Genomic DNA, 14,962 nt, shown 5'->3' on the forward strand with positions numbered 1-14,962 from the left:
AATTTATGAATGGCTTTCGAGTCGCTTCTCTTAGTGGGTGCTGTGATGAGGCAAAAAAATATTTTCCAAATACATAATTGTACGTGCATTGCAACAGGTTATCGGATGAGGCCAACCAACAATAGTACACTATTTGTACTAGCTTCACATGCTGCACTATCTCTACGTCTACGTTCGTAAGACAACAAGTTTTAAACTTGAGACCAGCCACCCACCCTCACAAAGAACACTTTTTATCCTAGCACAGACTCCAGGAAATTTGGCCACAGTGTGAGGTGGGCCATATGTTAATGTGTTCGCCATACGTAACCAACACCTCAAATCCTCGATACTACTACTATTATATACTAGTAGGGTGGCATGGGCGAGAACAAGCATTCACGTCCAGGAGTACGGCACACGCCACCAGCATGACTTCCATCTGACACCATATTTCTTGGAGTCCGTGCTACAGCTATCTCTTCAACCTTGTCGTTTCTCTAACTCAGCCATCGCGTGGCGGGCGAGGTGGGGGTTTGCCGATAGTCGGTTTCCTCAACTGTGGTCCCACTTGTAAGGCCAACTCCAACGCACGACCCCAAACAGACCTTCGTTTTGCCCGGATTATGTTCATTTGGGTAGGGCAATGGGGTCATGTCCGGGCGATTTCTCGGATGCGGTGGCCGTGCGCCCAACGCGCGGACGCATCCCGGCCGCGTACATTTTTCTTTGCCAACACATATCTTTTTTTCATCATTGATTTTTAGTACATGGAAATATATCACCAAAATTTGACTAGAAAAGCAAGACCAAAGAAAATAAGAACCACAAGAATACATTTTAGAAGATATCCAACTTCCATAACTGCTCCTGTAAGTTGGATTAGTGCCTTCTCGATGCATTCATTGTTGATCTGCGGAGGCTCGATCTTGCGTGCTTCTTTCTTCTTCGAGTGTAAAGAACTAGACGTTGCTTCCTCGCATCTAGTCTCATGTCTAGCCTCTATTCTATCAACAAGTGCACTAGGCTCATCTCTAGCCTCTATGCTAGCTAAAAGTGCTACAATATCTACTAAATTGCGCTCTATTAATATATCGATGTACTCTTCTTCCCAATACCAAAACTTGCATCCATTCTACACAATAAAATTTTAAGTTAGCACAACAAATCTAATCCGAGAGCACAACCGAAGATAAAGTAACACATACCCCATCGGTTGAGCACTTGATGAACACCCATCCGGGATGTTCCGGCGTTGTAGACACGCGGCGCAAGACCTTCTTTGGGCAGTCGTCACACGTAATGAGTGGCAACGGTGCGCCGACGAGCTTTTGGGCCAGCACCGAGCCTGGCGGACCGCCATTCATGTATCTGCCGGCGGACCGCCGACGGTGTAGAACCGAGAGGCTAGAGGAGGAGTCAGTACCTGCATGCGGCCTTGCGGCCTTGCGGCCTTGCCGGGGCCTTCCGGCCCGGTGCCCGGCCAGTCCATGGCACGACGCGGCCTCCCACAACCGGGCGAGCTCAAGCCCAACCGGATCCGCTCCAAATCCGGCCGCCGGGTGCGCAAAACACGTAGCCGTGGTTCGGTAGCTCCGGGGCATCGAGGGAAAGGGGTCTGAGCGAGCGCGCGTCCGAGCTGTACACGTTGGAGTTGTCCTAGCGGCATGGCGGACCAACTGTGTGGGGGTGCCAAGTGGCTTCGCTCGTGTGGGGGACGGAAGCCATCCCGCGCAGGCGCTAGGTCTGACAGGACGGCCTTGTCGTCAATGTGTGACCTCTGTGGCAACCGTCCGCTCCCCACTAGCCTTGTCGTCAATGTTTGGTTCGAACTAATCTATAATCCAACATGTATCCTCGTTGTCGTTGTGTGTTGATGGCTTGTTGTATGTAATGAATGGTACATTTGCATATGCATGTCATAAAATCAATTTATAAATGGTTTTTGACTCACTTCTTGGAGTGTTTGTGTCGTAGTAGTATAGCCAATATCCATAGTAGTATGAAGTTGCCACTCACATAGAGCCAACCAATAGTTAGGTGTCGCACAGAGGCCGAGAAATATGGTGATAGCGTGACTGTGTGAGGTGGGCTTGTACGTAGTATGATGTACGCACAGGGCTTGCTGTGTTTCCTACTCCTCCGGTGTGCCTCCTTTTGCCGACACGTGGGACATCCAGCATCCAGGTCGTGTCATGCAAGAAAATGGAGTGGTAGTTGAAGCCACGTGATGTGCATCTTGGGTTAAACTGTAAATAGAATCTTACTACTCTTGAGTAACTCCTAAAGCGGCCACCGAAGATCTTTATTGAATTTGTTTTTATCACCAGCACGTCGAGGTGAAAGATGTGCAGGTTCAGTGGGTCCTCTTGCGCTTTCACTGACATGTGGGACCGCATGTGAGCAAACAGACGATGGGCTCTGCGCGTCTGTTGGCTGGCTGAGAAGAGAGATAGAGGAGGGCTGAGCATGGACTCCAGGAAACTTGTTGTACGTAACCAGCACCTCGATATAGGCTCGATATAGTGGGGTGGCATGGGCCATAACTAGCATTCACGTCTAGCAGTACGACACACGCCACCCACACGAGTCGCATCGGACACCAATTTTCTTGGAGTCTGTGCTACAACCATCTCTTCTCCCTCCTGTTTTCTCAGCCATCGCGCGCTGGGTGGGGTGGGGGTTTGCTGGTAGTCCGTTTGCTCAACTACGGTCCCACTTGTAAGTGAAAATGCAACACAGCACACATTCCCCCTTGAGCGGCGTGCCGGACCAACCGTGTGGGCAGCGGGGTGCGACGCGAACATGGCAAGCTTTTCCTTTTGAACTTGTAACTTGTCAAATTTGGTTCTGATCCATGGCGCGACCGACAGATAGAAATAATGATTTCCCTAGAGTAATGAGAAGTTAGGTTCTGGCGCTATTCATGCATGGAGTACGTACAAAAATTATGAAGTTGATGCGAAAGGTAAGATAATTACTAGTAGTACCATATAATACTACATGGATTTGACGGAAAGATAAAGATACATAAGGATCCATCAACCACATCCTCACGCCCTAGTGCGTCGGGTCACCAACCGACGTGTGAGGAGCAGCGGCGTTGGCGGCGAGCTCAACGTGCTTCTGAACAATGCCGTCCAAGGTTGCCCTGCGGGTCAAGAAGGCCAGCGACCTATCGTTCTCCTCTGGCACGTAGTAGTCCTTGTGGACGATTTGCGCTTAGACGTGGGTGATTATGTCGACGGTGTCTTGCTGCGCCAGGCGTTGCGCGGCGAGCGCAACCTCGAGGTGGACGTTCTCAGGCGCGACGGCGAGCAGTCGCAGGGCCACCAGTGGGTCAAAGAGTTTGTCACCATAGAGGCCGTTGAGGGTGGCGGGCATCGCAGAGCCTGGGCGCGTGGGCTGGAGGCTTACGTCAAGGTCGTCCGCGCGCTTCTTGACGATGATGAACTTGTCGAGGAAGCCGACGAGGACCTTGTCGAACAAGGAGACGAAGCTGTCGTCCAAGCGGCCTCACCCTGGCGGCCTCAAGCATGACATGGAGACGTTCCTCGGTGCCGGGCCGCAGGCCGGCGTCATGGACCATCTGGCATAGCCGGCTAATGCTCGCGCTCATCGCCTCCATGGGTCTAGCTTGTAGTCAACTGATCTTGCGATTGGAGTGATCACTCTTGCCCTTGGTTAGGGTGCGTAGGTTCGTAGGATTTCGTAGATTGGAGTGGCGGGGAGCCTTTATATGAGAAGTGTAGACTGCGTTGAATTCACGTGCGTGTTGGCCATCTACTCCTCGGCCCTCTACTGCACCTGCCTTTGGCTGTATGACAGGCGGGCCAGCCACATGTTGGTCCCACGTGTCATACAACCAAGGGCAGGTGCAGTAAGTCAATGAAGCTGCGTCCCCCTCCGTGCCGATGCAGTATAGTCATCTCACCGGACCTCTAGTTCGGGCCAAACGAGAGAACTTTGATATTTACTGGTTTATTGGTCCCCATTGCATTTTGCGCCAAGTTTTGACCTTTGATTTAACTAATAAAATGTTAATGCATGTAACCAAAAATGTTGTGTAATCCTAAAACACTTAGGCACGGGACATTAACTCCCTCCTCATTTCTTATTTCGTGACATATGAACCAATGAGAGATGTGGGCCATGCATGCTTTCAATGACTTCAGACTACCAAACATGACATGCAGTGGTTAGTTCATTGCATGTAATCCTATTAATTAGCAAAAAGACATTAAGTTCTCTCGCCGATAGGAATAAAACAATACACCATGTATTTATTTACAGAGGGAGTAGTACATTTTTTGTGACATGCATTACTAGATATTGCTAGTCAAATACTAAATCCAGATGGACGTGGTAGTACTACTAAATCCAGACGGTGGTGCTAGTACTAGTAGTAGTACTACCAATGTACTAGTAGCGTTGTACTACCCGTTGGTCAAATTATTGCGTGCTGCTCCTCACAGTGAAGTGACAAGACCCTGTGCCGGAGATGACACCTGAGTATAGGCGCCGTGTTCGGCATACCATAGTCAGCCTCACCGTCTGCAGTCACTACCATCATGGCTATAGATCTAGCCTGCTTACAACTAGCCGTGTTCGACATAATTTCCTGTGCGTAGATGCCCGTGCATTGCATGGAACACCAAGATTGGGGGTGGACGGCGCCGGCAGCGGCCATCGCGCCAGATTTTTCCATGGCCTTGTAGATGTGGTTGGGAGGAGATAAGGCTAATTATCGGAGACAAGGAGTTGTTTGTAAATAGGGAACAAGTGCGGGCATCTTTTTGCAAAACTGGAGAAGTTTGGTTTGTATGCGTCAGATCTAGATCCGACGGCTATTGGTGAAAGATGGCAGGCACAACATCATCACCAACTCAGGACCTCTTTGATTCGCAGGATTTTGAAAACGCAGGAATAGGACACGGCAATATTACAAGTTTCAAACTAATATTACAAATGTTAGGAGTAATGCTGCACCTACGAAGAGGGAATTACTAGGAAGATTACGTAAGAAATTTTGTTACTTTAGGTGGATGCAGCATTATCGTACAAACTAAAATCCACCGCCCTGACAAGTCACTAATGGGCAAATAAATTTCCGAGTCTCTGGTCACTTGATGTTTCAAAAACAAATTAAGCTTCTGCGGAGACTTTGTCATTTAGGCTTAGACGCTTGCGGTGATCAGCACGCCATTCATTGTTGCGCCAGAAAACGCCAAACCTCATTACCTTGAGCACACTTGCCTACAGAACAAAGAACCTAGCCAATTTAATCTCAGATGTGCTGCCTCGGTAGTCGATCAAATCAATTTGTGTAAGATGGAGATCAAGGCATTCGATGAGATTGTTATAGTGCAGCACATTTTTCACTTTCGGGTCTTTTTTATCTGCAAAAGAAGAGAACATATTAGAGCAGCTGGCTGTATAAGATTGCCGTGTCAACAAGAGGTACCAATATCATTCGCTCATACGATAGGGTTGGCTGGCAAGTGATATCTTTTCACTCTCTCTCTCTTTCTCTTTCCTCTCATTTACCTAGGAGCACGTGAAGAGCTTGGGCATTTGTTGCCTTCCACTATGTGGTTGATGCCATATTTCTCAAAAGTATGCCACATAATACGCATCGATATCAAATGAAAAGATTTTGGCACTACTCTCGCGATGTAAGAGAGTTGGCACCGCTCTGCACACAGAACCACATGTATAAACAAATAAATCAAACCAACTACACCAGCCTCTCACTCTCCCAAACAAGTGTTTTTTTATTGCCTCGGTCCTCTCTCTCTCTCCCACGCAAGTGTTTTTTCATTGCGTGAGTTAATTTGGCACCGGAGCAAAGTAGGTGATCCAGATTGGGGCACCAGGTGAGCAATGGAGGGGCATCAATGCCAAATGCATCACAAGTGAATTTGGCACGTGTTTTGGCCTACATAGTGGAGGGCCGTTATAGCCCACTTTTGTACTACCTCGTATTTAGTGTAAAATTTTGACCATAGGTTTACCTAAGAAAATGCCAATGCATGTCACCAAAAATTATACCATTTGAAATTATGTTCAAATCGAATCCAACAATATAATTTTTAGTGGCATGCATTAACATTTTGTCAGTTAAATCTATGGTCAAATTTTGATGCTACAAAATAGGAAGAGTAAACCAGGACGGAGGTAGTACTTGCTCTTAGGGTAACCATAGAGTTACTAGTCTAAGTTACTTTCCACTATGACTATCCTAGGCTACTATAGTAGTACAACAACAAAATGATGCAGGTGATCACGTGAGAAAAAAAATACTAAAAACATTTCTTTCGGTGTAGTGCGTAGATGCAATTTTGAACACCGCACATGTCATCGTAATTTGGGAAAATTACGAAAAAATTGAGCTACGTTCTGATTACCGTTTACTAATAGGAAAGAAGTTTCACCTCGATGAGTAGCTTTTCGGTGCACGGAAAGCATGTAAGGAATCCAACAACTTGATCCAGATTGGGGACGATAGATTTTATTGCCAAGATCTTCACTGTGCGCATAGACTGGGTCAAGCTTGTACGAATCATTTTCTGGATGACGGTCGTAAATACATCAATAAGAAATTTGAAAATGTGAATTACAAGATGGAGAAGAAGATGAGTGTTGTAGCTGAACGATTACGGATCCAATAAAGAGTTCGGAGAATTTGGCAGACGAGTACACCGACGCTGTCAATTTCGGCGCGTCAATGACCTAGATTTTTGTTGGACCTTCTAGACCAGATACAAGCAATCTCTCAGGGAAAGGCGCATTCTCAATGACCATAACATGGAATAGCTAGAGTGATCTCTTCCTAATTGATGTCGTGTTGCGGGGCCAGCAAGACACAAAAATCCATCGGAGATTCATCGAGGCGATGTGGAGGCTAATGAACCCGTGGATCTGCTCAAGATGAAGGCACTCGAGCGCAGTACAGCTGCGGAGCAGGTGCTCCATAGCCTGCTTCGAGATGCCAATGTCGAAGAGGTCGAGCTGCTTGAGTTGAGGGAGAAGAAGGGCGGGCGCGGCATTAATCTTGGGAAGATAGCAGGAGCTGAAGCTGGCACGGCGCAGCGTTGGCGTGAGGCGGAGCGCGGACAGCACCGGAGAGCGACATACTCCAGCTTCAAAGCTGAGCTCCTCGAGCTGATCTAGGGCGGGGGATAAGAACCAGTCGTCGAACTTGGCTTGGACCTTGCCGTTGGTACTGAACATGCGGATGTCAAGGCGTCTGGCTGGCCCAGGGTGCGATGAAAGGATCTTGGAGACTGCGGCCATGTGTTTGCAATCCCTGTCGCAGAGGGAGCTGTCGACGGTGGGGTTGAGGGGGACGCGGCGCCAGAGGGGGCGCCACCACCGGGAAAGCAGGGCGGTCCGCACGGAAGATTTGGTGGGGAGGAGGCCGATGATGACGAGCAGCATGTCGTCGGGGAGGCTGCTGATGTAGTCCAGGCTCGTCGGATGCGATTTTGGCTCGAGCCGCCTCCGCTTGTTGGCTGCCTCGCCGTCCATCTCAACCGGTGGCGGCGCCGGTGTACACGTGGGCTGGTCTGTGTTGTGTGCTGGCCTGCTGGGTGTGCGCGAGTGCGTCCTTCTGTGCATGCCGCCGCGCAGTGGTGAATTGTGCGCGAATGTGTCCTTCACGCGGAAGAAGTGTGTCCTCAATGCGCCCTCAATTTACTAGCGTGCGGGGTGCTACCCCGAGTGGTTTCAACTTTGTTTACTTCACCGCGTGTCAGATGGGCCTCTAGTTTACTTATTTTCACCCACTGCCACATGGGCCAGCACACGAAGATAGAGAACACGAGCTGACAAGGCAGCATGTGGACTGGTTGACTGGTCAACTAAACAATATACGGAGCTATACACTGACACGGTGAGCGTATAATTCATCGGTATAGAGAGTTCGGGTGAGAGGGGAGGCCCGTGAGAGATACTAGCAGAGAGAGAAAGAGCTACTCCCTCCGTTTGATAATGTAGTGCCAACATTTTTTTAAAGTCAAACTTTTGAAACTTTGACCAAGTTTATAAAGGAATTACTTATATCCACAATACCAAAGATAAATGATAGTATGAAGTAAGTACATGTTGTGATGAATCTAATTATCGTTCCAGATGTAAATGTTTTTCTCCACATATACCTGGTCAAACTTTTCTGAGGTTTGACTTTTCAAAACATCCATATGCTTATGGACGTGAGACAGTTCCTAACTAGAGAGAGAGAGTGAGAGATATGTGTGTGTGAAATAGAAAGAGTGAGTGAAAAAAGTGTGTGTGCAAAGAGATATGGACAACACACGATAAAAGTAGAGAAAAGGCGTGTGTGTCTTATGCAAACATATCGCACATGCATCTTTGACAACGGAAGAAAGGTGATGAGATAGTGTGTGGTTGTTTGCAACCGAGAGAGAAAGACCCCTAGCACGTGGCCAACAGGGCTCTGACAAGCAAGGGAGAGAGGTCGAGAGAGACGTACGGAGAAAATGCAGACATGGGGAGGAGAGAGTGTATGTTTGTGATAGAGAGATCCCCTAGAGATTGTGATGGGACTACATGGGTGGGAGATCGAGTGACAAGATGTGTGCGTGACAGAAGATACCCCGAGAGATATCGAGATAGACGTATGGATGGAAGGAGACAATATGTGTGTTCCTGATGGCTAGTGAGAGATAATCATACTTAGGGGGAGTGTGTGCGCCTATGATGGAGTGGGGGATTATGGTACTTAGGGGGGGTGTCTCACATAGAGAGATAACAAGGGTGGAGAGTGTTGGATGGGTCTGTATGTAGCGCGAGCGAGACGTGTGTATGTGTGAACCAGGGAGATATAAAGTTTGAGAGAGATAGAGGAGCCCCAATAAGGATGAGTGGTGCGTCAGATAGCTGAGAGGGGGAAAGAGATATTCCATCCGCTCGATAATGCAGTGCATGTAAAAAAAATTAGAAGTCGAACTTTGGAAACATTGATCAGGTTTACGCAAATGGTATTTGTCGGTGGGAAACGACACCTATGGAACCACTATGATCCCTTCTACGGTTGGCGGGCGTGGGGTTGTGCAAAGAGCGGGACTGGTAGTCAGCACAAGGATCGTTTACCCAGGTTCGGGCCGTGAAGATGCGTAATACCCTAGTCCTGCTTTGGTGTATATTTGAGTGTTCTTGAGCTCTCGAACTAGATGTGGTGCATGCGTAGTCCAAAAAATCCGAATCCTTCTCCAGTACGCCTCGGGCCTCCTTTTATAGTCAAAAACGGATCGCCCCAGTGGCACACGGGAGGTGGAAAGGTATACGGTGTACAAGCTTATCGCCTGTCATTACGGGACAAGGTGCATTAAATGCGCCCCTTAGGTGTCCTGCTACTTTATTGGGGACGGCAACGAGGCTCGTCCCGTCCGTCGCCGCTCCGCCTCGCTACGACACGCGTCCAGGCCAACGAGGCATGCAGCGCCACATAGGCTGGCAGGCTGCTGAGATGGCGTGGTGGTAGGGTCTTCATGAAGATCTGCATGTCACCACGCAGGTGCTAGCTGAGTTGGCCTGGAGGCCGCACGTTGCCATGCAGGTGCCTACCCAGCTGGTTGGGCTGGCAGCTGTATGGGAACGGCGGTGGAGTCTTGGCAGACGTGGGCCTGGCCGTGGCTCCGCAGGTGTCCTCGGCAAGGGACTTGTCGGGCCCCCGGCAAGGGTCTTGTCGTGGCATCGCGGTCGTCCCCGACAAGGATCTTGCCGGGGGTCTCATGGATTTCCTCGGCAAGGATCTTGCCGAGGATCGTCGTCTTCTGGTCCTCATCTGATCTTGTGTGCTTATGATCTTCACAAAGATCTACATGCCACCATGGAGGTGCCTCCTGAGCCTTGGTTCCAATGCGGGTGATGGTGTTGGAAGCCTTGGGCTCAAGGGTGGCGCGCTCTGCTGGTGTTGGGCAAGCCGCCCCGGCAAGGGTCTTGCCGGGGGAGTCCACCTCGCCCTCTTGCTCTTTGTGCCTCTGGCCTTGGCGTTGCTCTGCCCGTCTTGTTCTTTTGGCTGGAGCGCTGCCCTGGTATTCTTGTGCTTCTGCTTCCTCCCTTTGCCCTGCTAAGTGTGGCCCTAGGTGCGGCTCTAACTGCACGTGCACAAGTAAAGGTGTAAAAAGGAGAGCCCCTACTTTTGTACCCCGACAGGAGCCCCCGGGCCTGGGCCACACATAAGCGCAACGCGTTGTTGGGCTAGGCCCAGAACGGTGCGCGGGCAGGCGGGGCGGATTTTTACTGCAGTTAATTCCCTCGCTCGCTGCACTTCCCCACGACCCGTGTTGAATGCGTGACGTGGGGGTCGTGCACGGAATGACCGCAGCATGCTTGCATCATCCGTGGCGAACAGTAAAGAGGCGGTTTGCATGTTCCCTCGAAACAGCAGAGCCGCCGCTCATTTACTCTCTCCGCCTTGGAACCGTCGTTCCACATTTCCCACCATGCCTGCTCCTTACGCCACATACGCCGCATGCACGGTGCGGGGTAGGTGACAGACGCATGGAATCTGGGAAGGCGCGCGGGGGCCGATACTCACGTGCCTTTGATTGGGTGGGGAGGGCGGTCAATGGCCTCGCTTGCTGCCACTTTAATGAGCCGGATTTGAGCGGGCTCTTCAGGGGCGTAGAGCTAGTCTTTTGGCCTCCCCTTCCCAACTATAAAAAGGGAACTCAGGAGTAGCAGGAAGAGCATCTCCCTGCGTCTCCCCTTTGTCTCCATCCCCACCCATGGTCATGGCGAGAGGGCGTGGCCGCGGCTGTTCTTCTGCGGAGGCGACTAGGTCCTCCTCCCGCCAGAGAGCTGCGGCGGTCAAGGAAGAGCAAGATGCCCAGGGTGAAGGCCATGCTCGAGGCGGGGCCACTGGACGGGGCCGCGGTCAGCAAGGCGGTTGAGGGAGAGGTGGGCGTGGAAGGGGGATGCCTACATCGTCTCCGTCTCTGTCGCCATCTCCCCCGCCAACTCCTCCTGCTCCGCCGAGTGGTCACATCGGGGACTCGGCGCTCAAGTTTATCCTATAGCTGCATGGGCCGCTGTGCCGCCGTCTTCGTCTTCCCCGGGCATTCGCGATGGTCTGGAGATCGACCAGCCACCACGGCTGAGGCTTCACATGAAGGGGTGTTGCCATGGCGACATGTGGGTGAACACAGGGTTCCCCGCCCCTCAAGTGATGCTCCTTCGCCGGGGCTGGAAAACCTTTGCACGCGCCCATTGCTTGATGGATGCGCACGTCCTCTGCTTCAAGCCAGCAGAGAGCGATTTGCTCTCCGTCAAGGTCTTCGGGCGCTCGGGACACAGGGTAGGGTGCTGTGTGGAGAGCTCGACTAATGGCGAAAGCTCCTCTTCGGGCGAGAGTGACGAGTAGGACAGCGACAGCGACGACGAGGGGAGCGGGCGGGAGGATGACGGGTCCGACTAGGTGTCGGGCACACCGTTCCAGGGCGACGCCGGCAGCACCATCATCTGCATCGCCAGCTCCTTGAACTTCTTGGGGTTGTCGCCATGGACGGCTGGCATTGGAGAGGCGGGGAAGACGAAGAAGGCGGGTGGCGGGCCGTCAAGTCGGAGTACGATGGCCTCGGCGCCTTCGTCGCGTACTGTCGGGCCGCTGCCTCGTCTTTCGGCTCTTCCTCCGGCACCGTCATCACTGGCCTCCTTCCGGATGATCGCCGATATGTTCCCATGGTGTCTTCTGTTGCTTGTTCCTCGCCTAGGCACTCCTTTTACCCTTCCGCAATCTTGTTCTGTTTCCTGAGGAGAGGGACAAGAAAGGGATTACGGGAACCTTATTTCTTTTTAGTTTGTAAGCCTACGGGCCTTAGTAGAATTTAGACCTTGTAATCCCCTCGCTCGTGCATACATTCCGTACGAATTGTACTTGTTAACAACGTATGAATGAAAAGAAGAGTGTTTGCCGGGTTTCTTTTGTGCGTGGGCGGGGGCCACACTAAGGAACGAGTCCTCGTTATCTTAAGATAAACATTGTAACCCGGCAACAGTCCTTGCCGTCCTCCTGCTCTATAGCTCAATTACACTCACGCCCATGGCGGAGGTAGGGTCAAAGCAGGATTGGGCCCTTCGCCCATTCCCTTCCCACCGCGCTACGACCATGTCCCGGCCCAAAGTAAAGTTTTTTGGACATGGGAAAAAGCGAGCATGGTGGTATAAGAGTGAGCGAAGTCTTGTACGTTCAAGTTTCATACGGAAGTTGATGGTGGGAAGGACAACTATGGGATCACTGGGATCCCTTCTACGGTCGGCAGGTGCGGGGTCGTGAGAAGAGCAGGTTTAGGAGCTAGCACACGGGTCGTTTACCCAGGTTCGGGCCGCGAGGATGCGTAAAACCCTAGTCCTGCTTTGGTGGATGTATTGAGTGTTCTTGTGCTTTCGAACTAGCTACGGTGGTTGTGTAGTTCCAAAAGGCCGAATCCCTCTCCTGGTTGCCTCGGGCCTCCTTTTATAGGAAAAAGGGGTTGCCACAGTGGCACATAGGAGGTGGAAAGGCCTACAGTGCACGAGCCTATCGCACGGCATTACGGGACAAAGTGCATTAAATGCGTTACTTAGGTATCCATTAGCTTTATCGGGGACAGGAACGAGGCCCGTCCCGTCCATCGCCGCTCCGCCTCGCTTTGACACGCGCCCAGGCCAGCGATGCATGCAGCGCCATGTAGGCAGGCAGGCAGCTGAGGTGGCGCGGTGGTAGGGCCTTCACGAAGATCTGCATGCCACCACACAGGTGCTTGCTGAGTTGGCCTGGAAGCTGCATGTTGCCACGCAGGTGCCTGCCCAGCTGGTTGGGCTGGCATCTGCATGCGAACGGCGGCGGAGTCTTGGTTGGTGTGGGCCTGGCTGTGGCCCCACTGACGCCCTCGGCAAGGGCCTTGCCGTGGCATTGCAGTCGTCCCCGGCAAGGCGCTTAACGGGGGTCTTTGTGGATTCCCTCGGCTGGGATCCTGCCGAGGGTCGCCGTCTTCTGGTCCTCATCTGATCTCACATGTTTATGATCTTGACGAAGATCTGCATGCCACCACAGTGGTGCCTCTCGAGCCCTGGGTCCAACATAGTTGTCGACAGCGTTTGGAACCCTTGGGCTCAAGGGTGGCTCACTCTGCTGGCATTGGGCAAGCTGCCCCGGCAAGGCTCTTGCCGGGGCCGCGGAGGCCGCCCCGGTAAGGGTCTTGCCGGGGGAATCCACCTCGCCCCTTTGCTGTCTTGTGTTTCTTGTCTTGGCGTTGCCTTGTTTGTCTTGTGCCTTCGGCTCCTCTCCTCCGCCCTGCTTAGTGTGGCCGTGGGCGCGGCTCCGACTGTTCGTGCACAAGTAAAGTGGTAAAAAGGAGCGCCCCTACTTTTGTACACCGACAGGAGCCCCGGGGCCTGGGCCACACATAAGCGCGACACGTTGTTGGGCCAGGCCCAAAAACGGTGCACGGGCAGTCGGGGCGGGATTTTACCGTAGTAATTTTTCGTCCGCCGCGCTTCCCCACGACCCACGTTGAACGCGCGATGTGGAGGGTCGTGCGTGACGTGGGGGTCATGCGTGGGGCGGTTCCCGCACGCATGCGTCACATCGCAGTTAATGGGAAAAGAGGCGGCTCGCGCCTTCCCCATAAAAAGAGGGAGGCGTGGAGGCGCGGCTCATTTACTGAGTGGACTCGGGTCGCAGTCTGCAAGGCGCCCACGCCCCACGATCACGGGGCAAGGAACGGTCGCCTCAGCCATCCCCTCGATTCTGCTCGCTCGCCACGCGTCCTCCATGCAGGTGGCAGGTGGTGGGGGCGAGAAACCGGGCCGTCGCTGATTGGGGTAGTGGGTCGGTCATGATTCCCTGCGCCTCCGATGGATGGATTGGCTGAATGGGGCGGCCGAGCCTCGACCCCGCCCCTTTATAAGGAGGGGGAGAGGGATGTCATCCCACATTCTCTCTACATCCATCCTCTTCCTCCTTCGCTCCTTTCTTCCACCCGCCATGGCGAGAGGGGGTTTGGGCCTTCGACGGTGGCGGCGAGGGTCGCCGCTCGACAGCGCGTTCCCCCTTCTCAGGAGCCCGTGGCGGCGGAGCCGGCTACGAGAGGAAGCGTAGGGGGCGAGGCCGAGGTCGCCGCGGCGGTCGGGGGAGAGGGGGGGCGAGGCGGCGCGGTGGTCGTGCCCCCGCCAGCGATGCCTCCCGCGATGGAGGGCCACGTCGGGGACCAGCCCTGCGAGTTCTTCATCAGGCTGCGCCGGCCACCGCGTCGTCGTCTCCGCCTCCCCACCCCATTTGCTCGGGAGATGGAGCTCGATCTGCCTCAGAACCTCAGGCAAGGTCGACGTCGACTTCCCCACTCCTCGCATCATGTACCTCTGTCGCGGATGGAAGACGTTTACTCGCATCCACAGCCTGACGGCGGGACTCGTCCTCTACTTCAAGTTAATGGAGGGCGGTCTGCTCTCCGTCAAGGTCTTTGGAGATCTTGGAACTCGTCTAAAGTGCTACATGGAGAGCTCCTCCGACGATGAAGATTCCTCCTCGAGCGGGAGTGACGAGGAGGACAGCGACAGCGACGACGAGGGAGTCGATCGGCGGGATGCCGACCCCGACTCCGATTTACCGCGTCGCTCCTCCCTCAGCCACACGCCCTGCCGAGGGCCATCCTCGCCAAGCTCTCCATCGGGGTGCTCCCCGTCATCTCCTTCGGCGGCTGGCGTAGGAGGGCCGGAGAAGGCGAAGAAGGCGGGTGGCGGCCGTCAAGTCGGAGTACGCGGGCACCGACGCCTTCGTCACGTATTGCCGGCCTGCCGCCACGTCTTCCAGCTCCTTTCCCGGCACCAAGATGTTCTCTTGGTGCCTTGTGCTCCGCGTACCTTGCCTAGGCACTCTTTTTGCCCTCCTGCTGCCTTGTTCCTGAGGAGAGGGACAAGAAAGGGATTACGGGCACCTTATCTCTTTTTAGTTTGTAAGCCTGTGGGCACTTGTTAA

The sequence above is a fragment of the Triticum aestivum genome, chromosome 5D (genome assembly GCF_018294505.1).
Source record: "Triticum aestivum cultivar Chinese Spring chromosome 5D, IWGSC CS RefSeq v2.1, whole genome shotgun sequence".
NCBI classification, from domain to species: Eukaryota; Viridiplantae; Streptophyta; class Magnoliopsida; order Poales; family Poaceae; genus Triticum; species Triticum aestivum.